This window comes from Mizuhopecten yessoensis, unplaced genomic scaffold, assembly GCF_002113885.1.
Source record: "Mizuhopecten yessoensis strain PY_sf001 unplaced genomic scaffold, ASM211388v2 scaffold7473, whole genome shotgun sequence".
NCBI lineage: Eukaryota > Metazoa > Mollusca > Bivalvia > Pectinida > Pectinidae > Mizuhopecten > Mizuhopecten yessoensis.
In genome coordinates this window covers 2,077,711-2,092,473 of record NW_018407065.1, presented here as the reverse complement: position 1 = coordinate 2,092,473, position 14,763 = coordinate 2,077,711, and positions in this window count along the sequence as shown.

Genomic DNA, 14,763 nt, shown 5'->3' with positions numbered 1-14,763 from the left:
TTTACCATTTGCATAAAAATAATGTATATACAAAAACATAGTTTCCTACTGTAAACTGATTGTTAATATTACAGGTGGAACTTCAGAGGATATAAACTGTACACCGAGGGCACATCTTGTTCCCGGTGTCCATCTGGAACCAAATGTGAAAACGGACCTTGCACTGACGCATGTAAGAAAACATGATATTATTACTATTATAGAATGTTTCAAGACTTAAAAAGAAGTTTAAACGAAAAGATGATAATGTGTGTGTGGGAAAACACGCTTAACATTAACATGCTTTTAGCGAATTTCTTGCTTAAAAAGTTTTATTTTATATCCTTTCGTATGTAACTTTTAGTTTCCTATAAACATGTTGAATTGTCGAGAACTAATGTGTGTGCTCTTAGGTTTTTTACAGACGTGTTCTCCTCAGGGGAACTAATTTACTATTTCTGCTCGAGTTTATGATCACCAGTTTTTTGAATCAGAGGAATCATTTTTATGTCTTCTAGCTCCTTATTAATAGGCGTATCGTCCCATAGAAGAGTAACTAAAAATACACATCTTCACATCTTAAAATAGGAAAATGGTGTACAATAATAACATAGTCTTCACTTGAAACCAGTCGGCCTAGAAACGTCACGATACGTACATTATATTTGTAAAAAGTAAATTTTCAATAATGTATATTTTCAATTTGTTGAATCATATTGAAGTTCAGATAATGCCGGTAGATGGCTAGTTAATAACATTACCGCATCCAAAGGCAATTTAGTCTAGGTCATGTGTTCATTTATATTTGCAGAATCCCGCTACCAGTACATGTGGATGTAACGGCGTACAACCCGACAAATGTCAACCAACTTCGGATATTCTCTCACATTTGTGTACAATATATAGGTACACCTCTCCATTTCCTATCTTACTAATTTACTCTTTTTAAAACTGGTAACTTTCGTTTGCAAAATAAAATTATTTTCTAAAAATATGTATGCTATTGCGTCATCAGTTCTCATATTTATGATAATACTAAATTACATAGAAATTTCCTAGTGAATTGGTACATGTCGATTCATAAACAAGAATTTTAAAAAGAGAAAGTAATGAATGTAAGAGTTATTTCCCATTGAATATAACCTTGACACATCAGCCGTGCTCGTTTTAAGAGTTGCTGCCCTTCCACTAATGTTCATAATGTTGAAGTACCTGTAATGGAGATCAGATCGAAGTAACACTGGAATTGACGGTATATAACTCCGATAGGCATGATTACTGTAATAAAATCTCTGCTTTTACCAATACTAACACATTTATTCATAGGATTACCTTCTCCTAACCAAAATATTATGATAGAAATTCAAAAGTTGTTTTATGAATACCTTTGGGGAAGTTCAATAGCTAAAGTAAAAGGAGATGTCATTGCCAAACAGTATGAAGAAGATGGTTTGAAAATTATTAATATCAAACATTTTGATATGGCTCTAAAACCAACATGGATAAGAAATAGTTGTCTTAAGACTTCAAATTGGCAGACCCTACTGTTTGAAAAAATGAATAAGAACAAACTGTTAACTTTAGGAAATAAATATATTGATTATATTATCAAAAATATACTTCATAACAAATTTTGGATTGATGTTCTGATGCATGGAATACATAAAGGGGGGAAATTGATATATCTCAGCCAGATCAAGTATTATCTTTACCCATTTGATATAATTACTTAATCAAAATAGGCAATAATACTGTGTATTATAAGCGATGGTTTGATAAAGGTGTGTTTTTCATAAATGATCTAATTAAGGAAGATGGCAGATTCCTTCAACATAATGAGTTTAATGATATTTTTAATTTAAATACTAACTTTATTGATTATAATGGTCTCATTTTTGCAATAAGAAAATTAGGCTGGACTTTTGAAAAAAAAGCTTACACTACCATTGATACCACTGTATATTAATATAGTTATCAAATATAAAAAAGGTACGAAGGATGTGCTGAACAAAAATAGTGTAGTTCCTACAGGTCAAATAAAGTGGAATAATGTATTTGGAAATATACCAAGTGAGGATTTGAAGAAAATATACAAACGACCTTTTGACACTAATACAAATTCAAAAATACAATGGCTGCAATTTAGAATTAATCATCACATTCTAGTTACAAACAGCTTTTTGAAAAAGATTAATTTGGTTCAGTCTGATATGTGTAATTTTTGCTTCATAGAAAAAGAAACTATTCCGCATGTACTATGGGAATGTAATTAAGTCCAAAATTTTATTCTTGCTTTCCAAATTTGGATCCAAACTACTTGTAATGTGACTTTTAATATATGTAAAAAAGATTTTATTTTTGGGAAAATAACACAAAATCAAAATCTGAATTACAGGGCAGAAAATGTCATAATTCTAAATATGAAACACTACATATATTGACGAAAGTGTTTTTGCAAAGAGCTTTACCTACCTACTCTAATCAGTAAACTGAAAACAGCATATATAACATAGAAAGATAAATAGCAACAAAATATGACAGGGAAGCTGCTTTTATCAAAGATTTCAGCGCCTTTCGTATAGTTTTTAGATAATTAGATATATATAGATACATACATATGCCAAGCATCTATATTGTCATTAAGGATAAAAACTAAGTAAATCTACTTTTTTTCTCTCCTTTTTTTATTTTTATTTTTTATCTATTTTCTATTCATTTGCTGATATATTATTATTGCTTTCGTCGGGAATCTCTATTCCTCTCTTCTTGCTCTTTTGTCTCTCTTATCCCTGCCCCTCTTTTTCTGGATAAATTTCTACTTTTTAACCAAACTATTCCCCAATCCCCGTTTCAATTAATTCCAGTCATTTTCTTGTATATTTATTTTTCCTGGCGTATGTTATGCAAGTTATATTTGTAAACCAAATTTGAAATTAATGATAAACTGGTTATTTACAACAAAAAAACAAAAAAAAGTATTTTTTTATGTGTGAAGGTTAGATACATATATATTTTAATTCAAATCCTTCTTGCAGATCAGTTTCACAGAATATTAATCATGATAAAACTTGAATATGTATGCTGAATTAAGAGAGTATTAATGTAAAGGACCGTAGCTGATGTATTCCATCCTCAGACGGTTCCTCATGTGTATGATATGTCATGAATTAATAATAAAAAAAAGAAGAAAAAACAACAACAAAAAACGGAGTTGACTGACAATTGGTATAATTGGTAGATCAAGATGAAATATTGTTTCTTCATCAAGTAGTTCATAATAAAAATCATGTTTGCCGAATAAAATACAGCATTGTTTTAAGGATAATAACGTTTTTATTCAGTTACGGTCGTAACACTAATATTAACTGGTGGCATCACTGTTCTGCTGGTATTCGGGTAAAAATGATATACACATATGCGTGATTACTTATCTCCTTCGCTTAAGGTAAACTTTATATAATGCTTACACATATATATTTGTGAACAAAATACCATTTACATTAATGGATAGTTGGTCTTTTATTATAGTTTTAAATAATGGAGTTAAATAATCCCCTTGAACTGGACAGTAAAGTAACTTTCAAGTTCAACGATACACTATATATAAAGAGGATTTCATGTATATTAAATCATATTATCATCCCTTTCCTGTTGCAATACACAAAATGATAATGACAGATTTTCTTCCATTGTACTACCCTTAGATAAAACTGCCAACCAAAAATGTTCTCACGAATAAACAGCAGAAAGAGCCATAACATGTGAATAATTTCCACTTTGAGACTGTTCCGGACTTTCCATCATTCCCTGAAAGCAATCGGTGACAAGTCTGGACATGATGTCAAACTTAAATTGAGCGAATCAAAGTATATTACACTTAAAAATAAAATACAATTTTCGCTGTTGCTTTGGTCGTAAATGTAAAAATAGAGATGCATCTTTTAACATTCATAATGGTAGTCAACACAGTTCCGTGTAAATATGTTCTTCACGATCATGGGATATGTTGGAACGGAAATGCGTTGCATACCTTCATAAATGTTGATTCATTTCAATCCTTAAATGGAATGTTGACTATTTCAGGGGCATGAGATATCTATGTAAGGATAAAGGACAAGTCTACCCAAACATTTACATGCCACTCGAGAGTACAACAAATACATGCGTACAAGTTTGGTTAGACGAATGGACCAAATATATACTAAATGAAATGATATAACTTGAAATATGGTTCAACCTCTATGTGGATACTCATTTAAAATATGTACATTTATCATTTTCCATTTTAATGCGAATCAATTATGGGTGTTAATGCAATGCTTGTTCCATCCTTTTAACTGGAAAAGAAACAAAAACAATTTGAATTTTTTAGCAGTTTTGTTGAAAAACAAAACAAAAGGGGAATAATATTTAATAAATTATGTTTTGATTAGTTATTGATTGTATAGAGATACTATAAAATCTGATCCGATGCTTTTTTTAAGTGTTAATGTCTCAATTAGCTCAACTGGTTTTCGAAGAAAAACAGGAAAATTCTATCACAGCGTCGAGAAATTTTAATTATTGCAAAACATTGAAAATTATACAGAAACATCTATATAGATAACAACTTAACAAGCACTAAACCATCGGGTCAATTATGATATGACTACTTGACCAGTTATAACTGAACAGAACAGAGACCGGGAATAATTGTACAGACCAGCGCCATTATTTCCCATATTTATATAGTATCTGCATACAGAGAAATAAGCCAACAAGGATATAATGACTTAAAAATAATGCATCAACATATGTGTCTAATTATTTTGTCTAATTCTTACATAGTGTATACAATTTGTCTATGTAAAGCCATGTAGAGTGATTTCTCCAAAACGATAAAGAGATCTATGCCAATCGTCATATAATAAATAGTATTATTTTGTAGACGTTCTAATAATTAGGAAGTAAAATAACAAAAATAAAATGATACCGTAAAAAACACAAAATCGTAAATCAAAGTAGAAAAAGTCGAGACCTCGACAAGAACTGTGAAGCGACCTCAATTTAATGACCTTTTGACCTTTATGACGACGCTGTTGAGAAACAAACATGAGCAGTCAGAGTATTCAATATCGAACTGGAATAGCATGCTCCTAAATGCACTTCCATGAAAACAACACAACCACAGCATATTGCCTGGAACAACTCCCACTGCGAACAACGCAGTCATAAATTGGATTTATGATAATATCAGTGGCCGCAATGATAGCGTTTCGAATTTCAAAAACCGCGTGGAAGGTGACTAAAACATAGTTTATTTCACCTGACAGAGCATGGAGGAGAACTGGACAGTTATCATCCGGATTTTTACCTTGCCAGGTAAATGCAAATCGATTTAACATTGGGAAAACGTTGTTCGTTGTGAACTGCCACACTTATATCGGTGAATACCCAATAAAACACTTACGTTGAATACAATTCACTGCCCTGTGTGCATGCTAGGATCACAAACGATCACATCGACGACTTAATTGGAAAATAACAAAATTGTCTTTAATCAAATATCTGAGACTTGCTCTGCTTTTGACGCTCCAGTGCTCCAAGTCAATACCTGCCTCCTCAGTATAGGCTGCGGAGCTTATCAGCACACTTAGAACGGACAATGCACGCACCGCTCTGGGAAGGACAGGCGATAGCTATTACTTATACACGTGCGGCACGTGTCGTGTCAGCCCGATAATACTGGGCTCGCACGAATAGTAGTGTGCCTTAGTCAGGATGACATTTATGCATGCATAACAATTGAATTCACTTTCTCTCTGTATTTGTTTTATGTCTGTTATACAAAAATGGGTCTGCATAGTATTATGCCTTAAATCAAAACTACATTATTAATTTATACTTGATCTCATACTCTGGATCATAGAATTACGCGTTAAATACTTATTACTAATACCAAAGTTTTGAACGATATTTGTGCATTACCGATATTTACGGTTTTATTTTTGCACGTTTTCTTAATGCTGATCAGTTAAGGAATGATTTTTGTTGTATTCATTTCCAAAAGAATATTGTTTTTGTTTTCTTTGTTTTCTATTTTCACAAAATCCTATGTATCTTTTGATATACGCATTATTGCTTTTTGTTGATTTTTTATAATCAATTGTACAACAAGGCAACATATATGTCAAACGAAACCCGGACATCCTGTACATCACCTCGTCTGCTCATGTTTTATTCACACAGAAATGCCCTACGCTGTAGCCATATTTAGGATCACTATAGCATACATCGTCTGATAGGAAAGTATTGTTAAGTTAATCAGACGTGGGAAACGTCGACACTTTCTTTTAAATATACATCGCGCGCTGTACACGTTCTCTCTGTTATAAAACAGATCATTTATAAACACAAACTAGAATTAACAGGGCAAAAACGTTATCATTCTGATACATTTATTAGTCAGCCTACTATTACTGTCAATACCTACAATTTTCAGTACCTATACACAAACTTAAAATTTCAAGAGGTTTCAGGATAAAAGAAAATACACAGTTATCAAACATATAATGCATCGGTCGGTGTACTATGATATATATCATACTATATCATACTAGCCAAATGACCAATACACAAACTAGAATACTCGGGACGAAATCAGCAAGATAACATGTATCAGTCAACGTACCCTACTCTTACGAAATGACCTACACACGCCAGAATTTACAAGTACAGTTTTCAGTAAAATTTACATCATACTCATGCGTGTATATGCATTGATCATCGTACCCTTTCTCATCATACTTACTAAATGACCAATGATTAAACTAGTATTTACAGGAGAGTCTACATCAGCACTCTGTCAGTCGTTATATCATTACTATCTATTCTTACCGAGTCATCGATATACACACATACTTTACTCCCGAATGATTCAAATAAAAGGTGATTCTTTATTTTCAATTTACCTGATTTATTTCATTTTCATACCTGGTTGTATCGACCCCACCTGTGTATCTACCTCTCGGTGGGAATGCTCTGAGGCGTCCTGTATTTCACATTCATGATACATTACCTAGTGTTCATTCGTCCTACCCGTACTAATGGCTTTACGGCGTCATTCATGCGTAACGGCACACGTCTTAAGCGTGTAGGTTGGTACACTCCAGTTGACACCGTTTGAAAAATGGCTTCGTATCATGTCCAAGAGGGGCGGCTATAGAACCCGTGTAATGACGAAGCGATAAGCTTCTCTATAATCTTTGGTTCGTAATTGAAGCTGAAAATATGACCCTAAATAACGGTCAAATTATTGTGATTCATCAAAGTACTGAATTTGGTGTTCATTTTTCTAGGATGTAATTTTAGAAACATCAATCTTAAAGCCAGTTTATTGGTATCCTAACGATGTCAGCATGCACGCGCACACAGATCGTGCGGAATGGTCAACTCGTGAAGTTTTCGGTAGGAGATCATATGATTGTTTGACTAATTGTGTAGTATGGTACTTAAATCTATAAATAGACGAGATTATCATGCTGTCATGAATTGTATTTGTAATAACATCATAAAACTCCCAGCTGACTGAGTATGTTAAAACATACGATAATAATCAACTTGTAAATACATTTTCAAACGGATACCCCCTCGAAAGTATTGTTTTATAAATTCTCCAAAGCATTGTTAAAAGAATATTAACTCTTCAATTTATTAATACATAAATAACAACTCTCCAATGTAATGATATATAGATAACAACTCACCAATGTATTGATATATAGATAACTACTCTCCAATGTATTGATAAATAGATAACAACTCACCAATGTATTGATACAGATAACAACTCACCAATGTATTGATACATAAATAATTACTCTCCAATGTATTGATATATAGATAACAACTCACCAATGTATTGATACATAGATAACAACTCTCCAATGTATTGATACATATTTAACAACTCTCCAATGAATTGATACAGAAAAAACTATTCTCCAATATATTGTTACAGAAATAATTACTCTCCAATGTATTGATACAGAAATAACTACTCTCCAATGTATTGTTACAGAAATAATTACTCTCCGATGTATTGATACAGAAATAACTACTCTTCAATGTATTGATACAGAAATAGCTACTCTCCAATGTATTGTTACAGAAATAACTACTCTCCAATGTATTGTTACCTTAATAACAACTCTCTAATGTATTGATACAGAAATAACTACTCTCCAATGTATTGATACATAAATAACTACTCTCCAATGTATTAATACAGAAATAATTACTCTCAAATGTAATGATACTGAAATAACTACTCTCCAATGTATTGATACATAAATAACAACTCTCCAATGTATTGATACAGAAATAATTACTCTCCAATGTATTGATACATAGATAACAACTCACCAATGTATTGTTACATTGATAACAACTCTCCAATGTATTGTTTCCTTTATAACAACTCTCCAATGTATTGTTACATTGATAACAAATCACAGATGTATTGTTGCCTTTATAACAACTCTCCAATGTATTGATACATCGATAACAACTCACCAATGTATTGATACATAAATAACTACCCTCCAATATATTGTTACCTAAATAACAACTCTCCAATGTATTGATACATAAATAACTATTCTCCAATGTATTGATACATAAATAACTATTCTCCAATGTATTGATACATAAATAACAACTCTCCAATGTATTGTTACATTGATAACAACTCTCCAATGTATTGTTACATTGATAACAACTCTCCAATGTATTGTTACATTGATAACAAATCACAGATGTATTGTTGCCTTAATAACAACTCTCCAATGTATTGATACATCGATCACAACTCACCAATGTATTGATACATAAATAACTACTCTCCAATATATTGTTACCTAAATAACAACTCTCCAATGTATTGATATATAAATAACTGTTCTCCAATGTTTTGATATATAGATAACAACTCTCCATTGTATTGATACATAGATAACAACTCTCCAATGTATTGATACATAAATAACTATTCTCCAATGTATTGATACATAGATAACAACTCTCCTATGTATTGATACATAAATAATTACTCTCCAATGTATTGATACAGCAATAACTACTCTCCAATGTATTGATACAGAGACAACAACTCTCCAATGTATTGTTAAATTGATAACAACTCTCCAATGTATTGATACAAATGTAATGATACTGAAATAACTACTCTCCAATGTATTGATACAGAGATTCCAATGTATTGTTACATTGATAACAAATCACAGATGTATTGTTGCCTTTATAACAACTCTCCAATGTATTGTTACAGAAATAACTACTCTCCAATGTATTGTTACAGAAATAACTACTCTCCAATGAATTGATACAGAAATAACTACTCTCCAATGTATTGATACAGAGATTCCAATGTATTGTTACATTGATAACAACTCTCCAATGTATTGATATATAAATAACTGTTCTCCAATGTTTTGATATATAGATAACAACTCTCCATTGTATTGATACATAGATAACAACTCTCCAGTGTATTGATACATAGATAACAACCCTCCAATGTATTGTTACATTGATAACACCTCTCCAATGTATTGATACATAGATAACTATTCTCCAATGTATTGATTTCTCCAATGTATTGATACATAGATAACTATTCTCCAATGTATTGATTTCTCCAATGTATTGATACATAGATAACGACTCACCAATGAATTGATACAGCAATAACTACTCTCCAATATATTGATACAGAATTGTTACATTGATAACAACTCCCCAATGTATTGTTTCCTTTATAACAACTCTCCAATGTATTGATACAGAAATAATTACGCTCCAATGTATTGATACATAGATAACAGCTCTCCAATGTATTGATACATAATGTATTGATACATAGATAACAACTCTCCCATGTATTGATACATAGATAACAACTCTACAATGTATTGATACAGAGATAACAACTGTCCAATGTATTGATACAGAAATAACTACTCTCCAATATATTGATACAGAGATAACAACTCTCCAATGTATTGTTACAGAAATAACTACTCTCCAATGTATTGTTACAGAAATAACTACTCTCCAATGTATTGTTACAGAAATAACTACTCTCCAATGTATTGATACATAGAAAACAACTCTCCAATGCATTGATACATAGATAACAGCTCTCCAATGTATTGATACATAATGTATTGATACATAGATAACAACTCTACAATGTATTGACACAGCAATAACTACTCTCCAATGTATTGATACATAGAAAACAACTCTCCAATGTATTGATACATCGATCACAACTCACCAATGTATTGATACATAAATAACTACTCTCCAATATATTGTTACCTAAATAACAACTCTCCAATGTATTGATACAAATGTAATGATACTGAAATAACTACTCTCCAATGTATTGATACAGAGATTCCAATGTATTGTTACATTGATAACAACTCTCCAATGTATTGATACAAAGGTAACAACTCTCCTATGTATTGATACATAAATAATTACTCTCCAATGTATTGATACAGAAATAATTACGCTCCAATGTATTGATACATAGATAACAGCTCTCCAATGTATTGATACATAGATAACTATTCTCCAATGTATTGATTTCTCCAATGTATTGATACATAGATAACTATTCTCCAATGTATTGATACATAAATAACTAATCTCCAATGTATTGATACATAGATAACGACTCACCAATGTATTGATACAGCAATAACTACTCTCCAATATATTGATACAGAATTGTTACATTGATAACAACTCCCCAATGTATTGTTTCCTTTATAACAACTCTCCAATGTATTGATACAAATGTAATGATACTGAAATAACTACTCTCCAATGTATTGATACATAGATAACGACTCTCCAATGTATTGATACATAGATAACTATTCTCCAATGTATTGATACATAAATAACTAATCTCCAATGTATTGATACATAGATAACGACTCACCAATGTATTGATACATCAATAACTACTCTCCAATGTATTGATACATAGAAAACAACTCTCCAATGCATTGATACATAGATAACAGCTCTCCAATGTATTGATACATAATGTATTGATACATAGATAACAACTCACCAATGTATTGATACATAAATAACTACTCTCCAATATATTGTTACCTAAATAACAACTCTCCAATGTATTGATATATAAATAACTGTTCTCCAATTTTTTGATATATAGATAACAACTCTCCATTGTATTGATACATAGATAGCAACTCTCCAATGTATTGATACATAAATAATTACTCTCCAATGTATTGATACAGCAATAACTACTCTCGAATGTATTGATACAGAGAAAACAACTCTCCAATGTATTGATACATAGATTACGACTCACCAATGTATTGATACATAGAAAACACCTCTCCAATGTATTGATACATAGATAACGACTCACCAATGTATTGATACATCAATAACTACTCTCCAATGTATTGATACAGAGAAAACAACTCTCCAATGTATTGATACATCGATAACAACTCACCAATGTATTGATACATAAATAACTACTCTCCAATATATTGTTACCTAAATAAAAACTCTCCAATGTATTGATATATAAATAACTATTCTCCAATGTATTGATACATAAATAACTAATCTCCAATGTATTGATACATAGATAACGACTCACCAATGTATTGATACAGCAATAACTACTCTCCAATGTATTGATACATAGATAACAACTCTACAATGTATTGATACAGCAATAACTACTCTCCAATGTATTGATACAGAGAAAACAACTCTCCAATGTATTGATACATAGATAACAACTCTCCTATGTATTGATACATAGATAACGACTCACCAATGTATTGTTACATAGATAACAACTCACCAATGTATTAATACAGAGATAACAACTCTCCAATGTATTGATACAAAGATAACAACTCTCCTATGTATTGATACATAGATAACAACTCACCAATGTATTAATACAGAGATAACAACTCTCCAATGTATTGATACATAGATAACAGCTCTCCAATGTATTGATACATAGATAACAGCTCTCCAGTGTATTGATACAGAGATAACAACTCTGCAATGTATTGATACAGAGATAACAACTCTACAATGTATTGATACATAGATAACGACTCTCCAATGTATTGATACATAGATAACAGCTCTCCGATGTATTGATACATAGATAACAGCTCTCCAATGTATTGATACATAGATAACAGCTCTACAATGTATTGATACATAGATAACAGCTCTCCAATGTATTGATACATAAATAACAACTCACCAATGTATTGATACATAGATAACAACTCACCAATGTATTGATACATAGATAACAACTCTCCAATGTATTGATACATAGATAACAACTCTCCGATGTATTGATACATAGATAACAACTCTCCGATGTATTGATACAGAGATAACAGCTCTCCAATGTATTGATACATATATAACAACTCTCCAATGTATCGTTACCTATATATAAATTCTCCAATGTATTGTTACGTAGATCAAAATTCTTCATCGTTTTTTCAAATATTATTTCAAAATTTTCTCCATTGCAGTTAAATTCATTTTGGCATACTGTATCTTTCTCCAAAAGGTAAAGGTATAATCACCAGTGCACGTGTTACGTTCATCATACGTACATTTAACTCTCCTCTGTATTGTTACCTGTGTTATCTCTCAAATGTTTTGTACCATACGCTATCAATGTTCAACTCTTAAGGCTTATTCCCACGTAATCTTTATTTTTTTTATGTTTTGCTTTTTATCATTAGATAATGTGTATAATACTGCTTTTTTTCAAATACAAAAACAAATAAAAACATTTTCAGTCCAAAATATTTGTAAAGTCTGACTTGAAATCATAAAACGATACGTTTCAATTCCTTCAAAGGTTTTATTTTGATTTTGTAGATTTTATGGGAGATGAATTGAGTTGGTCTTGACACAAATTTAAGAATGGGGATCAGTTATAAATCAACCCGAATCATCCCATGTGATTGACCAAAGCAATAGTGGGTCCTTATATTTCAATAAATGCGTTTGTTAATAACTGTAACGGACACAAGTCTACCATTAGGTACTAGATATACAGGTCTGCATGTGAGCTTGGCGTCACAATATAGACCTTCATTTAAGGTTCGTTGTCATAGACTTTATCGAAAATAAATAAATCTGAATGAAATGTCTTATTGCACAATATAATGATATAAATGTGTGTTTTGTTGATTGTTAATACTGCTACGTTTGCATTGGATTAACACTGGCTAAACGGGTTCATTGAAACATTCAATGCTAATCTGGTCATATTCATGAGCAACCGAAACAAACATAACTTTGTAGCTTTATTGAGTCCAACTAAATTAGAAATTAAAGATAACTGATTGAGATAATTTTGTCAAGTGACAATATTTGGAAACAACCGATTATGGAGCTGAATAAGGGGTGGGGTATTGATTAAAATATATGATTTTGCATACGAATATTTTAAATTTGCTGCGTATTATGTAAGTATTTTAACCAATAAAAGGCATGTGATTGTGATGTTGTACCACTGTTATTTTACGTGCGTCCATTACAGGCCAACGGAACAATTGACCAGAGAAATAAGTCTGAATAAATAGCAAATACACAAACGCAACACAAAGATGTCAAAAAGCGATGAAAAATGTGTTTATGCATATCATAATGCCATCAATTAAAGTCAACGTTTTATGGCAAACGTCGTTCACGCATACCGCACGTTATGCAGCTCAACATGATCTGAAGATAAGATTTGAGTTGAGCGTTACGCAACTGTATAGAGCATTTGAACCTGCTGTAATATGAGCGAGGTTCAAAAAGAGTTGTAGCCTAGCAGAGAAGCGTGGCTGAATTCGTTAAGGTTTTTTTATACCATTGCATAGTTATAACTGAGCTAGCTGTTGCCGGAGCTATCTTATTATAAAATCTATTGAATGTTTAAGAAATTGAATCAACCTTTATCAGCATTGTGAGTTAATTATCGGTATTTCAATATCACTGTTATGAAAGAAGAATGCTGTTTTATAATTTCGGGGACAGGAAATTGTATAAAATATTCATGTTTAGACTGTGATTAGAATTATTTAAGATATTATGTATCCAGGAAGTAGTTTATAAATCAAATTTCAGAATATCATGCAAATGATCTCTTTCTAAAAGTAATTATAAAAACAAGTATTTTATTTTGAAATTGTTTCAGACACTTTGCGTGGGCGACAGTACAATAAGATAATTATCTAAATGCTCAGTATTGCAGTTTACAGTTACTAGTGTTTTGTTAAGTTGTTGATTTTTTTCATATTTTTTTCAAAGCAGGACGTCAATGTAAAATGGCTAAATATAGCACTAATAACCGATTTTACTGTGTAATAACAAAGGGAATGATTACTGACAGTACACATTGAAACGACAAACCGAACGGAAATACCAACTGTTCTGTTTGTTATTTATAACAAAAAAGGATTTTTGTTGCATTATCAGAGCAAAAGCATAAATGAATCTGATAGCAAAACGAAGAAAGAATATATATATATATAGATATGTGTGTGTGTGTGTGTGTAAGTAGGAATTATTAAATTGTTATTGTATTTTCCTTTTTGAGAAACACATCAAAACGTTTTCGAAATAATATGAATAAGCTGATATAAATATGTTACGGCGGTTTCAGTCACACTGTGACAATAATAT